The 22,176-nt window shown below is 45.9% G+C and overlaps 1 long non-coding RNA gene across 2 annotated transcripts; it reads right to left on the bottom strand.

Annotated features, from left to right (window-relative positions):
- Positions 1-14,391: 14,391 nt before the first annotated feature.
- LOC115646821 lies at positions 14,392-22,146 on the bottom strand. Of its 2 annotated transcripts, none has more exons than XR_003999129.1 (3): positions 22,060-22,146; positions 19,889-20,035; positions 14,392-14,811 (listed from the first exon to the last, which is right to left on the bottom strand). It is a non-coding gene; the product is annotated as an uncharacterized LOC115646821 (long non-coding RNA). The 2 variants fall into 2 exon arrangements; XR_003999130.1 differs by lacking the exon at positions 14,392-14,811 and adding an exon at positions 16,203-17,361.
- Between the last annotated feature and the right edge of the window lie 30 nt (positions 22,147-22,176).

Genomic DNA, 22,176 nt, shown 5'->3' with positions numbered 1-22,176 from the left:
AAATTACATTACAGAACACCAAACAGAAAAATAAAAGTAGAATGTCATTTTAAATTGCTCAGACTTTCACACATGAGAGGCATACAGTTTTGCTAATTATTGTCCTGGACCTGGCTGGGTACTTTGTAAAATGCTTGGTTCTGATTGTCCTGACATTTTATTGACTGTCTGGAAAATGTTTTATTTGTCCCCAAAGTCTTTTTGTTAAAATGGGTAAGTAAAATAAATTCTGAGCTGTAATCTAACCCCACTGTGCCACTTTGGCACAGGAAAAAAGTGAGAAAGCACATAGATCTTCTTAGCTGAGGATTCCCTTACTGTCATTTATAATAAGGCTCCTTTACATCACTGTGGCAATGTAGGGGCCTTAAAACTTTCACAGGTTTTATGCTGGGGGAATTGACTGAGAATGGGAACAGTTAACTAACTATAGGAAGATTAACAATGTTAGCAGGCTGCTACATTTCTTCCTCGGAGAATGAGATCAATTAACTCAGGCAGGCTGCTACATTTCTGCCTCTAGCCTGCATCATGCATAATAAAAAGCCTTATCCTTCCACATCAGCAAGCTGCAGTCACAAGAAATACGCCCAACATGTACGCCCAGCCCCGCCCCCCAAAAGGTGCTGAACCACACAGGGCACGCACACCCACCCTACTCCCCCATCTCTGAAGCTGTTCCAGGCACGCTGGAACAGATGCACTGCCTGGGCTGTCAGGAAAGAGATGCATGTCCTCTGGAAGATATTTTTTTTTTCAGTTTTTCTGCCCGGAGACACAGAAAAATGCGGGCCATATGAATTCTTCGCCGCTATAGGAGTGCATAATCCCCCCCAGGAGTAACTTTCTGAGTGTTGAAAAGAAACAAGATGTGAGGGAGGAGGAGAGAGACTAAGTATGTTTCCATTTTCTTCCTGGTTAGTCACAATAAGCAACAAGTTTTCCCATCCCTATGTACAGAAGTTGTTGTTGGTTATTAAATGTGTCATATTCATTCCTGGTGAAGCTCCAACAGGTTTTCCACCATGTATCCCAGATATTAGACTGTAGTGAAACAACTTCTTTGAATGGCATTGTAAAAAAGAAGTACAGATACTGAGGAATCTGATGGAGAGTCTATATAAAGGATAGAACTGAATAAGTATAACTTGATAGTTAGCCAGACCAACACAGCTTCTGTAAGAGAAAAATTGTGCTTTTCTAGATGGCTTTTGACAAAGTTAATGAAGTGGAAGATAAAGATGACCCAGTGAGCATGATTTATTCAGTTTTCAGACAAGCTTTGTAAAAGGTTACCAAGGAAAATAAATAACCACTGGGTTTTTGCATGACTTAAACAGTGAATATGGGATGGAAAATGAAAAGCGGGAGTGAATGGCTGCTTCTCCAACAGGAGAGCGGTTAATAATGGGCAACCCAAGGGTCTGTATTAAGACCATATTTTTTCTTATTTTAGCAAAAATAATCATTTACGTATTCTAAAAATAAGTGTATATGAGATGGGAAGACATCTGTTAAAAGCCAAAACTATTTCAGGTCTAGTTCCCACTGGGAAAACATGGTATTACTTCACAACAAGATATATTCAACTGAGAAATGCTTAAAGACACTACAATACGAACATGTATTCTAATTATACTGGACTGTCAGCTAGTGCTAACCTTAGAGGAAGTACAAGAAATCCTTCTGGGTTGGGCAAATTTCTTTAATTCAACTTCTCCCTTCCCTTCCATGAAGCTCCTGCTATTCTCTTTTCGTTTTCTTATTTCCTTGCCATTACCCAGTTCCAGTGCTCTGGTGGCAGAGAGAATGTGTCAGGGAACAGATTGACATGTGTGACCAGTGTGGGGCGTTTGTTAGCTTCACAGTCTAAAAGGAGGTAAAATGTTTATAGAGGTCACAGAGGAAAACATTAGGCCATCTAGTACATCTCCTTGAATATTGCCATACTATAGGCTGCAAAGATGGGAATCAGAGCTCTGAGAATCAGAAAGTAAGTACTTAAGGCACCTTCATTAATTTTTTTAAGTTGAACTCAATTAAGGAATCTTAAAATCAGTAACCAACTGCAACAGCTGTGTAATTCACTTTTAATGAAATCACATGAGGAAGCCATTAAAAATCCCAACAAGTATAAATCTTGGTGACAAGTTGGTATCACATTCATGGACCCAAATATTGTTTCATATTCTAGATTGGGGTGGGCAAATTTTTTGGCCCAAGAGCCTCATCTGAGTATGGAAATTGTATGGCAGGCCATGAATCGTCACAAAACTGGGGGCTGGGGTGTGGGAGGGGGTGAGGGCTTCGGCTGGTGATGTGGGTTCTAGGGTGGGGCCAGAAATGAGGAGTTCAGGATGTGGGAGGGAGCTCCAGGCTGGGGGAGGGGGTTGAAATGCAGGGGGTTGGAGGTGAAGGCTCCAGCTGGGGTGTGGGCTCTGGGGCGGGGCTGAGGATAAGGGGTTGGGGGTGCTAGAGAGGACTGAGGAGCTGGGACCGAGGAGTTTGGAGGGTGGTGCAGGATGTTGGGGCATGGGAGGGGGTCAGGGGTGCAGGCTCTGGGGGGATTTACCTCAAGCAGCTCCCAAAAGCAGCAGCATGTTCCTTCTCTGGCTCCTAAGTGGAGGCACAGCCAGGTGGCTCTACACTCTGCCCCATCTGCAGGCGACACCCCTGCAGCTCCCATTGGCCATGGTTCCAGGCCAATGAGAGCTGTGGGGGTGGCACTTGAGGTGGGGGGCAGCGTGTGGAGCCCCCGGCTGCCCCTACGTGTAGGAGCAGGAGCGGGGACATGCTACTGCTTCTGGGACTCACACGGAATGGGGAAAGCCCCCGGCACCCGGCTGGAGCAGGGCAAGCCCTAGACCCTGGTCCCTGGTGGGAGCTAGAGGGCTGGATTAAAGTGTCTGGAGGGCCGGATGCAGCCCCCAGGCCATAGTTTGCCCACCCCTGTTCTAAATAGTGGACTGAAGGTACAAGTAAACAAGGTGTCCCTAAAGATTGCAAGTCAGGGTGATGCAATCAGGGTTATTTATTAGCTTTCGTTTTGCTGTGTTGAGAGATGAGCAAATACTGAATAAAGTCTCCAGTCAATGGCATTAACCAGAAATGATTGCCAGGGTGATTGTTTGGCTTCCTCTTGCTTTTACTGAGAAAACATGAAAAAATAATCACTGCTGGAGACTGATCGCATCAAATGATGCCAGCTGGTAAATGCTTGCTCTGCACTGTTATCACTCTCTCTCCTTTAACATAATGTTGCTATTTATTCTAAGTGAATTTAAAAGTAGACTAAAAGAAAAATAAAACTTTAAGCCAAGATTTACAAAAATGAACAAACAAACCAACCAACCTACAAATGGGTGCTTAGGCTCCTAAGCAAATGGCCTGATTTTCAAAAGTCAATGGCACGGCAGCTGGTGAATACGAGCACTTTTCAAAATCAGACCATTTATTTAGGCATCTAACTGTGGATACATTCAAGAGGCTATCTTAAGGCACCCATTTTAAAAAACTTTGGCCTTCATTAAAAAAAAAAATCCAGAACTATTTCATCTTCTTGTTTTTAAAAACAATTTAACTGGCAATTTGAAAAGACTGAGTGAAATGCTGAGACCACTGAAGTCAATAAAAAACTTCCCAGTATCTTCAGTAGGGCCAGCATTGTGCTGTCTATGTGCATTCTTCATCCCAATGGATCAGCACATCATAATATTATCTCTTTGGAATGAAAAGTTAGACTCTCTGCATAAATTGCATTGTAAAAGCACTGCTGACAACACCACTGCCCTTTGTTCTTTTAAAGTGGTTTGAAATGACAGGACCTGATTCAGGAATAGGAAAGGCCTTGTAGGTTATTCACTTCTTCAGAGGGACTGAGCTTCTAAATCCCTTAGGTGCTTTTGAAAAAATGTACACTTAAGTCCATCACTTATCATTTAAAATTGCCTGGGTGGGATTTTTAAAATAGCTTAAGATCCAGATCCTTAAGGTGTTTAGGCACTAATTTGGGAGTTAGGTGACTAAACACCTTTGGGGATCTGGGCCAAAGTGTCTTAGGAACACAAGTCCCATTGAAAGTGACTTAGGGACTTTTGAAAATCCCATCAACCTTTGAGTCTTGGTCTGTCACATTATTTTTTTAATCTTAATCTCTCCAGTGGGGATTGTACCACATACAAAATTGCTTTCCAGATAGATGAGAAGAGAGAGGAAATGAATTGCTTACCGCATGTTCTGAAAAAAAAATATCATAATTCATCATACAATGCCTTAGCTTTCTGAGTATGCATCAGTACCATACTCATCACTTACTAACTTCCAACAGGTCAACAGGGAACAGTAGTTTATAAGCAGGCTTCTGATAAATCTATTTTAAATCATGAGGGATGAGTTTCCTTATATTGCCTCCACATAATAATTTCTTCAGTATTAGCAAGCTCTGTAGCTGTTCTTTGGATCTCTCCTGCTTGCCACTCTGAATGATGAAAATATTGCAGCAGCTGTATAGACAGATTTACTTCAGCAACTACTATGTACAAAATTCCCCATGTTAAATCTGTTCTATGACGTGCCACCCAAGATGAGATACATTGCATCTTATTCTTAGTTTGCACTGGATAAAATTTCTCTGCCTCCAAGGTTAGTATATTTATCAATCTGGGGTTATCAGTCATCAGCCAGCAGGACATATATGGCATCAAGAGGAAGCAATGGAATTCATATCCATGACCCTCGCTCTAACTTGGTATCCCTAAAAGGCAGCTCAGTGTCTTCTGTGTCCAAGCTGTGTCGTGAAGGCAGAAGGCAGTGATAATGCTTGCATGTCAACACATTCATTATAAAGCCTATTAGATGCAGATGATCTTTCAGCTAGAAGCAGAGAATCGGGGGACTCAACAGGGTTAAAACCAGCTGCCAAGTGCTCATCTGAAAAAACTGTCAAGTATCAGAGGGGTAGCCGTGTTAGTCTGGATCTGTAAAAGCAGCAAAGAATCCTGTGGCACCTTATAGACTAACATGAGCATGAGCTTTCGTGGGTGAATTAAATACCCACTTCGTCGGATGCATTTACCCATGGAAGCTCATGCTCCAATACGTCTGTTAGTCTATAAGGTGCCACAGGACTCGTTTCTGAAAAAATTGGTGACTTCATATATAGAAAGTACCAAAAGGAGGCAGCACAGACCAGTTTTTAATCTAGCATTTTCCATTCCAGAAGCAAAGGTGTGTTAGAGAAACAGCTTGATTAGCGATTAAGAGAATGATTATAGAGCACAGTGAACAGTGCTAAACTTAATGACATTGAATGAGACTGCTTTTTCTTGACAACAGGTGCTAATGCCTGGTTCCCTATGTACAATGCCCAGATCATTACAAGATAAATATTATGTGATGGAAATTAATTTTTATTTTGCTTTTTCAGAGGCCATAACACTGTGCGATATCTTCCTATCCCTATCACAAAAGTGTTCAGGTCAATTATAGGAGTAAATCTGAGAGTGAGGAAACGTGCTACATTGTCGTTCTTTAGACTGAAAATTCTTAGGAAAGTGAGCAGTTAATGCCACTGGCTTGGTCCAAGCATAATGAAATAGGAGTGGTACAAAATTCCACACATAGCTTTACTGTGGTTGGTGGATCTTGGTTATGGCATTTCTGCTATCCCAATCCAGAGCCTCTCTTGAGAGCAGAACATCCATCAAACCAAACTGTGTTGAACAGAGCCATATCTAAGCATTTTAGTGACTGGGCGAGCAAGTATATTTACACCCCCTAGGGGTGATACCTGGTGTCATGCGGGGTCATGTGCCCCCCCAGCTTCTGCCTTCCGTTCAACACAGTTTTCCAAACTCTGGAGTGCACCTCCCTACGGGTGCGCGCCCCACAGTTTGAAAACTGTTGCCTGCTGTCAGAAGCCAGGGGGTGTAATATCAAAACCTACCAATGACAGATTTTTGCTCCCAGTAGCAATTACTGACATCTATGGATGCTGTCTTTTGCTGCCCTATCACAATGTGCTGCCCGTAGCCTTTCTCACTGGCCCTGTGGTAGCAAATTGTGACTGGGCTTCAGCCATCCTCCACAATTTGCTAACCCTAGACCAGAGGATGACAAAGGTGAGAGGTAGCAAGTTGTGACAGATGGTTGATCCATACCCATGGTTCACCACACTCTGGCTAGGCTCCTCCAGGGTAAAAAAGAACTCCTGGCTGCATGCATCTCTGGCCTCCAAGTCATCCTCTGCCTCTAGGTCCCCCTCCCACTCTTCGTCCAAGATTTCCTCCTCCTGGCTTGATCCACTCTTGACTGGCATGTGAGCCAATGAAGTATCCACAGAGGCTTTCGCAATGGAGGTGGAGTCACCACCAAGTATCGTGTCCAGCTATTTGTAGAACCAGCAGCTCGTGGGCACAGCGCTGGAGCAGTGGTGTGCCTCCCACGCCTTGTGGTAGGCGTTCCACAGCTTCTTCACTTTTACCTTACACTGCAATGTATCCCGCTCATGGCCCCTTTCTATAATGCTGATGAGGTCCAACAGCTTGGCACTGCTCCAATTGGGGGATCACCTGGTGTGTGGAGCAGGCATGACGACCTGGAAAGATGCGCTGAGATCACTGCATGTGTCACTGAGCAAACCAGAAGGGGACTTTCAAATTTGCAAAGGAACGTACCGGGTGGGGATGATGGTTGGTCACCTGAAGGCAGGGCAGTAGAGTTCAAACTGATGATCAGAAAGGTGAGAACAGGCATTGTGGGACGCCTTCCAGAGGCCAGTCATAGCGTTGTAATCACCACAGTGTCTACACTAGCACCACAGCGCTGTAGCTCCAGCGCAGAAAGTTGTATGCCTCTCGCTGGGGTGGTTTTTTTAGAGCGCTGCAACGGCACAGTTTCTGCGCACTAAGCAGCTTGGCAGTGTGTACACGTCGGGAGTTACAGTGCAGAAAGCTGCTTTACTGTGCAGAAACTTGCCAGTGCAGACAAGGCCAAAGTGTACACAAGCGCTCCTGGTGAGTGCACTCACCATCAGCACAAGGAGCCAAGTCAGCACGTGCAAAAGTGACATTCTTACTGCGGAGACTGTATGCTGATGTAACTTGAGTTAATGTAAGTTTGTAGTGTAGGTATGGCCTTAGGTATTTGAATTATTTGGGAGAGGTAATAACAAAAATATGAGGCTAGGCCAAGATTCGCTCAGGGGGTTAACTCCTACTTTTGTGGACTGGGCCTTCTGCACCCTAAAGGCTCAGGAACAAAAAAGCACATAAAAGAGCCCAATATCATATATTTCTTTTTCAAAAATTCATGTCTTGGGGGTGTATAACTCATGATTTTTTAATTCTTGTGATTGCCAAGCAATCTTGGGGTTGTAGAGATGTGTTTATTATGTTGTGAAGACCAAAACTATAACTGGGTTCAAAAAAGGATTAGATAAGTTCCTGGAAGATAGGTTCATCAATAGATGCAACCCCATGCTCTGGGTATCTGTGTCCCTAGCCTCTGACTGCCAGAAGCTGGGAGTGGATGAGAGGGGATGGATCACGCAATGATGGCCTGTTTGTTCATTCCTTCTGAAGCACCTGGCACTGGCCACTGTCGGAAGACAAGATACTGGGCTAGATGGACCATTGGTCTGACTCAGTATGGCCGCTTTTATGTTCAGTAAAAATTACAGTAGATGTTTGTCTTTGAGAAGTATTTAATAGGAGATAGTATACTGCCCTTAGTGAATATTTGGAACCCAAGTTCTACCCACAAGCTGTGGCACATGAAAAAGCACTAAGGGCTGGATTGAGAGAAAAAATAACAATTGAGAAAGGCAATCCTGAAAATGAAAATCACATGAAAATGAAGAAGTTTTGACAGCAGACCAGAAAATTAGTCACACTGCAAAACACATGAGCCAACAGATTAAACTTGTGCTATAAAAAAAAATTTAAAATACCAAATTAAAAATCACAGTAAAAATATAGGAAGTGCTATACTAGAAACAGATGTCATTGCTAAAACTACTAGCAACTATTTACTAATAAATATTTTTAATGATTACTTGCTATTAAAATATAAATTAAATAGCACATTGACATCCATCTGCACAATGTTGACAAAGATAAATGATGAAGTGCTAAGAGTAACTGGAGTAATAAAAATAACATTTTAAAAAGTAAACAATTTGAAGAGTAAAACTATATTTAAAATGGATTACAAGGAACGAAGTGCAATTCAGGGAATCAACAGCAGGTACGATACATTTGGGAACTGCTATGAGACTTCATACTGACATATTAATGGATCAGGGACTCTTAAACACTCAAAAAGGGTGAGACACAGTTTTGAGGGGGTTTATGTAAAATAGTTCACTGAATCAAGTCTCCTGTACCACCCAGGGGTGGCTCTAGCTTTTTTGCCACCCCAAGCACAGCAGGCAGGCTGCTTTTGGCAGCTTGCCTGAGGGAGGTCCGCTGGTCCCGTGGCTTTGGCATACCCTCTGCCAAATTGCCGCCGAATCCATGGGACCAGCGAACGTGGGACCGGCAGGGCGCCCTGTGGCTTGCCGCCTCACGCATGTGTCTGGAGTGCTGGTGCCTGGAGCAGCCGCTGGTACCACCTCAGTGTGTTATATCATGTCTAGGCCTTGGGATGCCCTGTGCCTTGGAGAACACAGCCCAGGGAATCAAGTGCTGTGACTTACTGCCCTGTGAGATGGGAAATAAAAGAGCCCTCTGCCCCACACCCCATTTTTGCAAACACGGCAGGTGACTCATCCCGTCAGGTAACTGTTACCCCCTCTACAACCATCTGGCAACGCCTCACCCCTGGGCAGGGGCATGCACAAGAGGGGACAAGCAGAGGCACAGCCCCTGCGATAATCGGCAGGGGCACAGAACTCCTCCAGCCCCTTGAGTGAGATCTTCCGAGCTGCAGCAGGGGCACAAAGCATGCCCCTCCAAAAGCCATCAAATTTTTATTCCTGTCCCAGGGCTTAACCCTGATTCCTAACCCCACCTGTCCCTAGATTTGCTCCTCCGCCCCTTTCCTGCCCATACCCCCAGCTGTTGGACTCCCCTGCCAGTCAGTTGCCAGCCCCTGCTCAGACATTGCCCATCCCCCACTCCAATCTGCCCCCCTTTGCACCTCGGTGATCAGCAGGCAGCAGATTGTAACCCTGAGTGAGGGCTGCAGCTTCCCCCCGCGCCCCGTCTCTGTGTAGTGTCTTCCAGGCACTCGGTGCAGCTGCTTTCCTACCTGCAGCATAGGAAACAGCTATGCAACCTTTCATCCTGCTTCTGCATTCCTGCTAAGATGGCACTCAGAGCCCTATCCACCTGCCGCCGCTGCTGCTGCATTCCTAGTGCCCAGCAGAGCCTGCTCCGGCTGGGGTCACTGGGCCTGCAATTCTGCAGTGATGGGGGGAGGAGGGGGCACTGAGCACCCTGGCTTCCAGCTGACGCTGCTGGGCCTGATCCTGCACCCTTATTGGCTTTGCGCCCTGAGCAGTTTCCCCTCTCACCCTGCCCTGGTTATGTCCCTGGTGTCGCGATTTGGTGACTGTGACATCCCCCAGGGTACAATCTAGACTGTTGGATCATTGTGCCCCCTTAATTCTTCCGTCTGGTGTGCACTATGCCCTGCTTTGCTGTGTGAACTGCCACTCTGCCAATTCATTCCAACCTCTAGCATGCAAGTTAATCCAGACAAATACCAGAGTGCTCTGTCCAGCCACTCTTGAATAACATATAGGGCAACACCCATGTATCCCTAGTCCCAGCCTGTCACTCCAAAAATATGCATCTTACACTGCTCAAGGCCCGCTTCCCCAGAGTAAGCTCATTAATTAGTTCATCATAGCGTATGAATATGCCCCAGCCTTTGGAACCTGAGTCAATTCCCCAAACTCCAATCAAAACCACAGTGGCTTAGATAAAAGATTAAAATAAGTTTATTGACTACAGAAAGATAGATTTTAAGTGATTATGAGTGGTATAAGCAGAGAAGGTCAGAATTGATTACAAAAGGAAATAAAAGATAAAAACTGCAAGCTACTTCCTAAATTTTATCAGGCTAACTCCAATCTGAAGCAATAACATTTCTCTTAGCATAGACTGCTGTAGGTTTTGGGGGGAACTGGAAAGCTTTTCCAGTTAGGACCACTCCCCTCGGTTCAAATGTTTCTTTGTCTTCCAAACAATCTTGTTGCCTTCAGTGTAGGTGGGGGAGGAGAGGTGAAGTGGTGATGTCATTCTACTTTATTTTATACTCTCCTCCAGGTGCTGGAAAGATCCTTGCTGTGTCATGGGGGTTGGCAGCCCCATGCTGTAAGTGCTCCAGCAACTGTCTTTCATGTGAATTGTAAATCTCTTGTTTACAACTCACCTGCTGGTGAATGGCCAGTGGTGGTCACTTAACACTCGACTACTGAAGAGCTAGTCTGTGGGCATTTCCCTGACTCGCACCGTTTCAGAGACAGTCATATCATCATAGACGATGATACATACATTTTGTCAGAACAATGATGCTCAAGAGATTATAAATTTCCAAATGATACCTCACAAGGCATACTTTGTACAAAACATATCTTAATCATATAGCAGTGGTGAACATGTGGGTTTTGGGGTGCTATGCTGAGGTACAGTGTGCCACTGTGACATCTAAATGACTTGCACCCTAGCTGTCTTAAAAACTGCCTCCCTCTCTGCCTCCCTCTGCCTCCGTTACTATGCTAGAAAGTTTGACAGAGCCTGGTGAAGGGCATTCTCAGTGACAGGCCTTTGTCTCTGCAGTTCAATCCCATTAGGATGGCCAGACGTTCCGATAAAATCCAAACTGTCCCGATAATTAGCTGTTTGTCCCACATCTTGACCGATGTACGGTCAGGACACCATTTGTCCCAATATTTGGTGCGGGGCTGGACTGATCATCCTAGCTGGCAGGCTCCCTACCTGGCTCCGCGCAGCTCACAGGAATCGGCTGGCAGGACTCTGTGGCTCCCAGGCAGAAGGTCCGCCAGGGGGGTATCTGAGTGCTGCACCTGCCAGGAGTGCCAGCTCCGCAGCTCCCATTGGCTGAGAACCGCGGCCATTGGGAGCTGTGGGAGCAGGGCCTGCAGGCATGAGCAGAGCCCCATGGCCATCCCGACCCTAAGAGCTAGAGGGAACTGCCAGCCTCAGGTAAGTGCTGCCTGGACCCTGCCCCCAGCAGGTCCCTCTGGCTCCTAGGGTCAGGGGCAGCCAAGGGGCTCTGTGCGTTGCTTATGCCCACAGGTCTCATCCCCGCAGCTCCCATTGGCCACAGTTCCCGGCCAATGGGAGCTGCGAAGCCGGCTGGCCCCACTGGCCGCCTGACCCTAGGAGCCAGAGGAACCTGCCAGCTGCTTCCCGGGAGCTGCCCCAAGTAAGAGCCGCCTGGACCCTGCCCCACACTTCCTCCCCCTGCCTCAATCCTCAGCTGAGAAGGCGAGCGGCAGGTGGGGGAGGGGGCGGGCTGGCCAGGGGCAATGGGGCATGCATGGCGTGGCCAGATGCACATTGGTTCACCTGGCTCTGTGCTGCGAGTGTGCCCCTTCCTGTTGGGGGCAGGCCCATGCCATGCCACACAGCTCCCGCGCCAACATCCCCCGGACCCGCTATGCCCAGCGCCCCCTGGACCCACTATGCCCAGTGCCCCCCCATAACCTCCCTGTGACATTATCTGATTAAATATGCATGTAGATTATTGTTGCTACCATTGTTATATAACTGCAACAAAACTTGTACAAATTATGTCAAGTAAGGTATCTATGGACAGGTTATAATTTGCTGAATACGTTTATACTATTTGTATGCATGTATTATTTTTGTATTTGAAGTTGTGACTATTGGCTCTATACCTGTATTTCAAATATGTTTGCTGCGGTGTAGGGGACCCCGGAAGACATTGTTATGGTTTAGCTAGGGCCTGCACTTTCTCAAGGAGAGGTTATTAGCGGACAGAAGTTGCTAGCAGCTGCTGCTTCTAACAGGTTAGAACTGCCCTGTGTGGGAAGCACCGGTGTTTTGGGGAACTGCAGAAAGTCCCTGGCCCGAGGCCAGGGGAGGCGGCCATTGCTGATGGAAAGTCCCCCATTGCATATGTAAAGGCTGCTTTGCATGCTATTAGCATGATGCTATAATTGCTAAGGGTTAGAGCTTGCACGTTGGACTTCGCACCTGACCGAGCTGTTCGGACGTTGGACTCCCCAAGCCAGTGGCAGCAACGCGTGGAGTTCCCGTTGCGGGTGTGTCACTTAACCTTCATTAAAGCCAATTAATTCACCTGTGTGTGGGGGCCTTGTCCTTGCAGAGCATCCAGGTACGCAACATGGGGTAATGCCCACAAGGTATTTAGCCTGCACATCTTGAAGGGACTATTCAAATTAAGTAGCTCATCAAGGAACACTTAACTCACATTGGACCATGGGAGACGCCTATCTACACTTAATGGACATTCCTGCTGTGACTAAACAAAATCATGCATGGACATGTGACTTGCCCATGTGACTCCAAACACCATCTTGCTATCTGTAATTTTTTACTAGTTGTGCTGAGGGCTTTGTTTGAAACAATGGATTTCCCTCCACATGGTAGAAGCTATAAAAGGCACTGGAAACATCTCCATTTTGCCTCTTTCCTGCTCAAGTCTCTTGCCTGCTCAAACTTCTGGACTATGAACTTACACTAACGGGAGCATTCTAACCCAGGGATGGAGGACCTTCCAATGATTTGGAAGCAACCAGAGACTTGACTTAAGCCAGCAGTTTATCCCATCACTGCTACAAGCCTGAACCAAAAACTTTGCAATTATTGTATGTATTTGATTCCTTTAACCAATTTTAACTTTCACCTTTCTTTCTTTCTGTAAATAAACCTTTATATTTTAGGTACTAAAGGATTAACAACAGTATGGTTATTCGGTAAGAGCTGAGTTGTATATTGACTTGGATCTGTGGCTGATCCTTTGGGATCAGAAGAATCTTTTTTGTTTGATGAAAATGATTTTAAAGGACCACTCATCTTTAAGTTTAGTGTTTTTGGTGGTGATACAAGGCCTGGAATACCTAAGGAAATTGCTTGTATGACTTCTTGTTAGCTAGTGTGGTGAGACAGAAGTTTACTTTTGTTGCTGGTTTGGCATATCTCATGGGAGAATAACCACTAGTTTTGGGATGTATTTGCCCTATTTCTCAGCAGTTTGTTCTGAATTTGGTATTATCAATTGTGACCCACAAAGACACAGTTACACCCCATACCACAAATGCACAATGCCCTGCACACCACCACCGCTGCCCAGCATCCTCCCACCACAGTCCCACCACAACTGCCCCCCACTCACACAGATTTCCCCCTCCCCCACTATCCATTGCCCTTCCCCACAGCCCCACCACAACTACACAGTTCCCCACACAGACCTCAACTGCCCAGCATCCTGACACACACAGATCTCCCCCACTGCCCAGCGACCCCCAAACAGGCCTCCCATTGCCTGGCACCCCAAAACACATAGACCTCCCCCACTGCCCAGCACCCTCTACTCCTCGCTGCCCAGCGCTTCCCCACAGATCTCTCAGACACTCACTCCCCCATGCTCTGCCCCCTCCCCTGGCCACAATTGCTGGCCCTGCTGGAAGGTAAGGTGACTGTCAGCTGGGCTGAGCCAGCAGCACAGGCGGGGCTGGACCTGGGATCATGCGCCCCCTGCCCTGCAGCTTCAGCCGTGGGCTAGAGCTGGGGCCCTGCGCCCATACTCAGTGCCTTCTGCCAGGGGCTGGAGCCGGGGCGTGAGCCCCTGCCCAGTGGCTTGTGACAGGGGCTGTAGCAAGGACCATATGCCCCCCTTGCATCTTCCTAGGGCTGTGCACCTCCTCCCCAATGGCTGTATGCCTGTGGCTGCCCCACTCCCATGTGCCCTGATATTTTACTCTTGCGATCTGGACACTAAATCCCATCAAATATACAATCTGAACTCCAACCTGGCCACGTCCAAGAAAATGTATGATATCACTTTATGTAGGCTTTTCAGTAATAGCAGGCTCTGGATTCCCCTGAAATGTAATTATATGATGCATTTCAGAAGCAAAGTTCTGTCCCCTGGCTCCATATGCTTTCTTCTTAATAATGCATCCCACTGGCATCTTTTCTTTGAAATTAAGTCCTAAAGGGTTCATTCTGCCACTGAAAATCCCTGTTGAAAACTCTCCTCACATCTCACCCCAAAATAGAGACTATAATTTAGTGCCACTTGGGACACCATAAATTCTAAAGCTGAACCTAGGTATATAAAATGTAGAAAAAAATATACCTGTTCTGTGGAAAAGAAATATGGAGCCTTTTCTGGGTGTTGAAAATTGTAGTTTGTTTGCTTAGTATACTGGGAACTTTAATTATACAATATAAACATGCAGGTGTGTTTTACAGATCTCTTTTACGATAAACAAAACATTCATTCACTGAATCACTTAACACAATTTTTACTTTTCAGGTTATTTCACAGGGTAAAATAACCCTTAAAAATATATTTGTTAAAAAAAATTGCCTCCGCTCCAAGTGTTGTAAAAGGAATACTTGAAATTTCACAAATGGTATAAAATAAAAACAAAGAGCTTTATTCTTTGAACCAGATCTGCATAACTACTGTATGAAACTCCTAGGAAGTCAGTAGGACACCAGTGGGAATAATATCTGTTTGCAGGATCAGCCTCCAAGTATTTCACCTATGTTAGAGTTATTAACAAACTATTGGCCCTATCCTCTTCTTTGCTACAGCTGGGGATCTGGACCACGATCTCCTGTGTTCCTAGGATAAGGAGGCAAAGAAATGAGCAAGCAAGCTCATGTGTCTGGCTGAGAACATCCCACATTGCACATCAATCTCCTTGTCATTAATTGGTATTTACTGTAAGACAGTTTTTAAAGTATCCCGACTGATGAAGAAGGATCAGGTTGTGTGTTTCAATAAATCATTCACAATCTGACTCACTGAATTCTCCTCCATTCAGACTGTCTCTACTTGACCACTGTGGACATTCACCATAAGATGACTCATTTGAAGCATGCGAATACTACAAATAAGAAATTGAAGTAAACCATACAAACCCTTTTCTACAACACATGTTGCTATGCCAATTTTATAGATGTGCAGCTAGAAGAATAGAGGAACCAAATTTCCTGATATGGAAACCAGAGATTAGTATGCAAAATGCATATGCAGTTACCTTTGGGTGTGCAGTTTTCATATACAGACTTCAGTACCTACGTAACTTTCCCAAGGTCACATCATTGCAGAATCAGAGGTAGACAAATGGGAATTGCATCGATAGGCCTGCGGACCTCACTGTCCCCCATACAGCATTGCTCTGTGTTTAGAGCACTCAAACCCCAGTGACTTCAGCAGGAGTCAAAGATGCTCAGAACCTCACAGCATCAGGCTTCATGTGAACAAAGTTCACTTGATACTATACTCATAGACAGTTCTCTGAAAACATCTGCTCTAATCTTCACAACCCATCATTTGCCATGTAAATATTGTATTTGATATTTACATTTTATTATTTTTACTGTGGATCATCTGGATCACAAGAAGAATCAATCATGTTGTTTAAAATATCATTGATCCGATCATACACTATGATTGTTTCCAAAGCATTGGCAATCAATAGTATTCCTTGATCACTGGCTGGAAATACAAATATATATAAAATCAATTTGAGCTGGGGATGGAGAACTTAAACATGAACCCTGTAATCTTTAGCTGGAATCAATCAACTGACCAGCAGCAATGTTGATTTGCTTATATAAATTGTGATATCATTAGGGCAGTGGTTCTCAAGTTTTTCCACTTCAGGAGCCCCCAAAACGCCCGTCCCTCATAGCTAGGTTCTAGCTCAGGCCCCCTCTAATGTAACAATATGATAAAGAGCAAGGTGGCCCGTTTGAGAAATAAAAACAAGCTGATGATAATGAAAGCACTGCTTTTCCAAACAATAGGCCTATTCCTACTCTCACTGATTTCAATGGGAATCGGGTTAAGTCCTATCATTGCAAAATTATGTCTGAGTGCAGTAATTCAGTGTTTACTTATTCTGATATTGTGATGGGGTAGTCTGTCCCTTAAGGGTAGAGGTGCCTAATGGTCAACCCACCGTGGCATGTGGGATGGCCAAGGTCTGATTTTATATAATATATATATATATATATATATAATATATATATATATATATATATATATATATATGGACCTGGGAGAGAGGAAGCAGTCCCAGAATGTGTTTGGGAGGAAATTCTGTCATGGTTTCTTTCTGCCAGGAGCCTGTCAGAGAGGGCCATGCAACAGTCCCCTCGCATCTAACCAATTAGGTATGAGCTGGGAAAAGAGGACCAGATAAAGGCTACCTCCTCTCTCAGAGCAGAGTAGACACCAGCACGGAAAGGCTAAGCTGCTAGGCACCCTGAAGTCTGATAAAGGAAAAGAGGCCAGCTGAGGGAAAACCTGGCAAAGGCCTTACTTGCTGGCTAAAACATAACTCAGCTCCAGAGAGGAGAGGTGATGGCTCCCTAAGGAGGACCATGAAATCTGATAAACAGCATAGAGCAGAGAGTTGAAGAGACTCCTGTTTAAGGAGACAGTGAGGGGAACTAACTAATACTACATCCCAGTTCCAGACAGGAGAGCTGGCGATTCCTGCTTAAGAGAAGACTGAAAGGCATAACCCACAGAAGGAACTGAGAAGGTTCCAGAAATAGAGCCTGTTTATAGGCACAGGAAAAAAGAGTCTCTGGAAGGAAGGAGCTAGGGACTGGATGTTGGATTAAGCCAGAGTTAATGAATGTCCCTGGATGTAGCTGAGTAAGCTCCACTTTATGTTTATGGCTCTAGTTAATAAATGAGACCCTTGGAAAACGGGTGTTCTTTGATTAAAAGGGTCAGTCTGGACTTGTTTATAACCTGGGTGAAAGGAAGTGAAGCTGGGCTTACCTGGGGTGCTAGCTACTATAATGGGGTGCACTGCTTAACCTGTGCGCCATCACAGATGCATATGACATATACAATGCTTTTGCAAGACATAACTGTAGGTTCTCTGAAGTTTGCTCTTCCAAAAACACATTGCAACACGTGCACTTATAGTAGTGTTGGATTTAGACTAGCTGTACCATTGGCCTATCAAGGCACGCTAAACTGAAGTTGTTTTTATCTTGTAGAACAATCTCCTCCATCAAATGTATGAAAACTGGGAGGCGGGGATGGGTACAACAGGAATTTTGCCTTTTATTCTTTTGCAGACTATATTCCAGATGGCAAATAGGAGCAAATTAATATGTTGCATCAGTTTACAACCCTGTGATCCACCTGTTAAGGTAATGATGGATAAACAATTAGTGTTTGCTGAAAAGGATAGGAAACATTGCACATTGCAAAATTGGTTAATCCACACTTTGTTAGGGCCTGATTCTTCACTGACTTCCACTTTCAGTCTTCATTTATAATGGAATGGGATGGGTGTAAAATGCTACCAAATCAGGAGCAAAGCAGTGAAAAAACATGCCTTGAGCCTCCCAGAAATTGCATGTTTAACAGCTGTTGATTTTAAAATAAAATATTATTGGAATTTGCAAATGCAAGTCTTGCACCACAGCAGCAGAAGCAAGAATACCAAAGGGTAAGGACTACATGATTGAACTCAAAGTAAATGAATGTCTATAAATACACAAATTCAGCCACCCGATTCTGCTTGTTTGTTTATTTTGCTCTTGATTTTTCAGTTGTTGTCAGCCCCAGAAAACCTTAGTTAGCATCTTTATTGTTTGTGTGCTTGCACAGTGAAAAATCTTAATTAGCTGCAAAAGCAGCGGAGAGTTCTAAGCATGGGGTCTCAGGGGTGTACACTGAAGAGAGCCATATTGAGCACACAGTCATAAACACGAGTTGTGCAATGCACAAATGCAAAGGAGAATGAGAAACTTGCTGAGAGGTTGTTGCTTGATCTGTCTTACTTTCCATCACTACCCATGTTTTCTGGAAAACTGTAGTTCTTGAATGAAAACTCTATCATATTAATTAGATAAAAACTATACAAAAGAACTGATAGCCACCAAAGGAATTTGTTGTGTATGAAAGGTACTAAATTAGGTGCAGGCTTTCTCCGGACCCCAGGGGTGCTCAAACCCCCGCTCTGCCCCAAACCTCGTCCCACCCCACCCCACCCCTTCTCCCATGCCCCCACCCCCCGCTCCAACTCCACCCTGCCTCTTTCCACCCCCGCTCAGCCAAAGCCCCAAAATGGTTTGTTTCAACAATATAAAAAACTATTTCAACTTTTTAAAAAAAGTTTTCCTCATTTTTGATTGGGTTGAAACTCCTTGCTCAATTTTATCTGAATTTGCAAATAGTTCTGATCCCCACAGAACTGCATTTTTGTGTGACTTAATATTTGTCAAATAGTAAAGGATGGGTGGAAGGAACACAGCAAGGTTAAACGATATGGTTGCATAGGTGCTGGAACTAGGGGTGCTGCTGTGCTCCCTGGCTTGAAGTAGTAATAACCCATAGACATGGTTTTCACCTTCAGTGCTCCCACTATAAAAATGGTTCCAGCACCACTGCATGGTCATTAAAACATGCCAGTGACCAGTCTACTACTGGTGGATTTACACAGGGTGTAAAACACTTGGAAAAAAATTGGGGGGCAGGGGGGGGGCAAAAAAGGGTAGAAACCCCTTTAATGGGGCAGCACTAGGAGGGGCTTGTGGGGGCAACAGCCACCCCAAATTTGCCTTTGCCCTCTCCCTCCCCCTTTATAGCAGCCACCCAGCTCTGAAGGCAGAGTGGAGAGAGCAGGGGGTGCTGGCTGGGCCCAGCTCTGAAGGCAGTGTCATTGCCAGCAGCAGCACTGGAGTAAGCCTGGGTGGGGGGCCCAAGAGCAGCCCTTGACTCATGTCTCCACCCACTGGGGCATGCCATCCAGGGCAGGTGGAGGGTCCAGAGCTCCCCACAGCAGCCTGGACTGACCTTAGGGTGACCAGATGTCCCAATTTTATAGAGACAGTCCCAATTTTGGGGTCTTTTTCTTATATAGGCTCCTATTACCCCCAGCCCCATCCCAATTTTTCACATTTGCTGTCTTGTCTTCCTAAATGACCTGCTCCAGCCTGGGCTCCTGGGCCCCACCCTCCACAGTCACAGCTTCCCGAGGGTTCTGTCAGCCCCTGAGCTGGGTCCCCCCAACCAGGCAGCCATTACCAGCAGGGAACAGTCAAAGGGCAGCAGGGAGCTGAGGAGCAGCTGCAGCCCCAGGCACCAGGAGCAGCAGGAGAATTCGATGGGGGAGCCGCAGCTGCCTGCATCATGGCACCAGCCACCACAGCAGCCACCCTGCACTTCCTGGTTCCAGCTTCTGGCATCAGGCCTGGCCACGGGGCAGTGCCTTGGGGGTGGGTGGCGAGAGAGAAACGAGGAGGAGGCAGGGCCAGCATGGGGTGGGACCACATAGAGGAGCTGGGTCTTATGGCAGGATTTTATGCCTATCCCTCCTCACCTAACCCCCTCCCCACAACTGGGAAGAGGCTTGCACTGCCCCCTGCCCTTTAATTACCAGAGATTACTTGAACTTGAGGTTTAGGTGTCAGCTGAAAGATGGCACCTGCAGCAGCACAACACCCCTAACCCCATACTGAAGCATTAGTATGGTACTGATTCAGGGGAAGAATTACACCTATTACATTTTCTTCCTGCAGCATTAAATATTCCTTGGCAGTATGGGAACCAACTCACAACTTAATCTGGCTTAGTTTATAGGATCGGATGATGGACAATGTATTTTTTCTTCCTGAGTAAGGCCGTGATCCTGCAAAGAGCTATGCATGGACAGATACTTCACCTTATTGGAGCCCCCATGATTTGACTGTAAGTTCTTCACTTCAGCAGAGGCTCTGTGTGAGTGCAGGAGTCTTCTTATACCAAGCTCATTGCTGCACTGAAACTTAACCGAGATAACTGTCTGGAGCAGCTGCCTGTTGACAAAGGGCTACAGTAATAATGGAAAAACCTTCAGTGAGATATACCATTTTACTAGCCCTTAGCTTTATACCTTTTGTATGTAAACTGGTAAAATATTTTTCCAAGCAATGTATCCAACTCTGAGAACATGCTGCTTTTGAAGCAGGAGGTTTGAAAGTTCAGCGTCTGTTTAGTGCTGCGATCAACAACAAAAACAAGCCAACACCCCCTCAAAGCAAGCCATATAAAAAGACTCTCTGCATCGTCCCTCCCCCATAATAACCCCCCTTCATTCCCCCTTGCTCTCCTATCTCAACATTTACTTTAGTCAAAGGCAAGCTGCTGGGCAAAGCTCCAGGACCCATAAGTGAAACATTCTTTGCTGGCTCTAGCACTGAATCTCTGTGGCAGGTTAGGCAAGGCAGTTAGTGTTGATTTTCAGAGACATTGAACACCTGCCTACTGACTGCAGCTGAAGTTGTGGGTTGCTCAGCACCTTTGAAAATTAAACTCTTAAGCCTGATCCTGTAGACACTTACATGTGTGCTTAACATTCAGCATGTACATAAGTGTCTGAGGCTCAATTAACATCTGCTAATTCTATCTTGGGTTTTATACCATGCCCAGCAGTCAGTACTTCCCATGTAACATGAAGAAATCCCCATTGTCATGGATTATTTTGCTTTTCTCACTTTCTTGGTTTGCTTTGGATATACCTCTAATTTTCACCTCTTCTTCTCGCTAACCCTCCCTGTAACTCATTATTCTGGTTTCTATTTGTGATTTTTATTGAAGTAAGGCTTAATAGTTCTGATTAGGTACTGTGCAAACACAGAGAGTGAAATCCCTTCAGTCGACTTCAATAAGACCAGGATCCCATGAGGCTAGGATCCTTATTGGCTGGTTTCTTATTCAAAGGCCAAAATAATAATAAAAATAATTTGTATAAATTTAATGTTTTAGAAATCTCAAACCAAACCATAGATGGAGTTTTAAAACATTATATAGTCATGCTTTTAAGGATACACGTTTCTGAGATATAAGCAAGACCTCAGTCTCACATGATGGTATTGCCTTTTGATGTGTAAATAACAAAAATACCTTTTGGATCACACCTCAAATGAAACATCTGTGCAACTATTAGACCATTTTAGTGACGGTCCTATTTCTTACTCTAGCAGGGGCAGCCTAAGATTATAAGAGCCCAGCAGAGCTTCCTCTCCTTCAAATTCCACCTCCTAAATTTCCAAGTGAGGAGTCTTCTATCCAGAAGTCCAAGTCTCTATGGGTACCTCTACATGCTACCGGTCAGCATACTAAAAATAGCTATGTAGATATTGCCTCTCAGGCTGGAACTCGGGCTCTCAAGCTGGGATGGGGATGGATCTGATAGCTTGAGCTCCAGCCTAAATCGCAATGTCTACACGGCTTTTTTTTAACCCCCTAGCGCAGGGCCGCCCAGAGGATTCCGGGGGCCTGCGATGAAATGTCTGGGGCCGGCCCTGTTCGATGGCGGGGGGCCCTTCCGTTCCGGGACCCGCCGCCGAAGTGCCCCGAAGACCAGTGGCGGGGCCCCTCACCGCCGAATTACCACCGAAAACCGGGTTGCACTTCGGCCGCAATTTGCTGGCGGGGGTCCTTCCCCCCGGAGCGGAAGGTCCCCCCGCCGGCAAAGACCGGGAGCGGAAGCAGCTCTGGGGCCCGGCCCCGCAGGAGTTTTGCGGCCCCCCCGGAGCAAGTGAAGGACCCCGCTCCAGGGGCCCCGAAAAACTCTCGTGGGGGCCCCTGCGGAGCCCGGGGCAAATTGCCCCTCCTGGGCGGCCCTGCCCTAGCGCAAGCCCCACCAGCACAAGACATGGAGCTGGGCAGGGAAGCTCACTCCCAGTTGCAGTATAGACATCCTCGATATCTCCATCCACCCAGTGGTACGTGCTCTTTTCGGTCTTCGTCCCATAACGTGCCGCCCTCACTATATCGTTTCACTTAACATTTAGCCTATGACAGCATCTCACATCCAGCAATGTTCAAAATAGCGTAGTTCACGCAACACACCCAGTTGTCGGGGGGCCCTGGGCACGGGCCCCTTGGCCCAGCGACTAATGCGCCACTGGCGTCCAGGTACTAGCCCCCGCCTCCATGGGGATCCCTCTCCCGGCGCCAGCAGGCCCT

Source organism: Gopherus evgoodei, chromosome 2 (assembly GCF_007399415.2).
Source record: "Gopherus evgoodei ecotype Sinaloan lineage chromosome 2, rGopEvg1_v1.p, whole genome shotgun sequence".
Taxonomy (NCBI): Eukaryota; Metazoa; Chordata; order Testudines; family Testudinidae; genus Gopherus; species Gopherus evgoodei.
The sequence above is the reverse complement of the archived record's forward strand: the minus strand, read 5'-3'. Positions and strand labels throughout refer to the sequence as shown.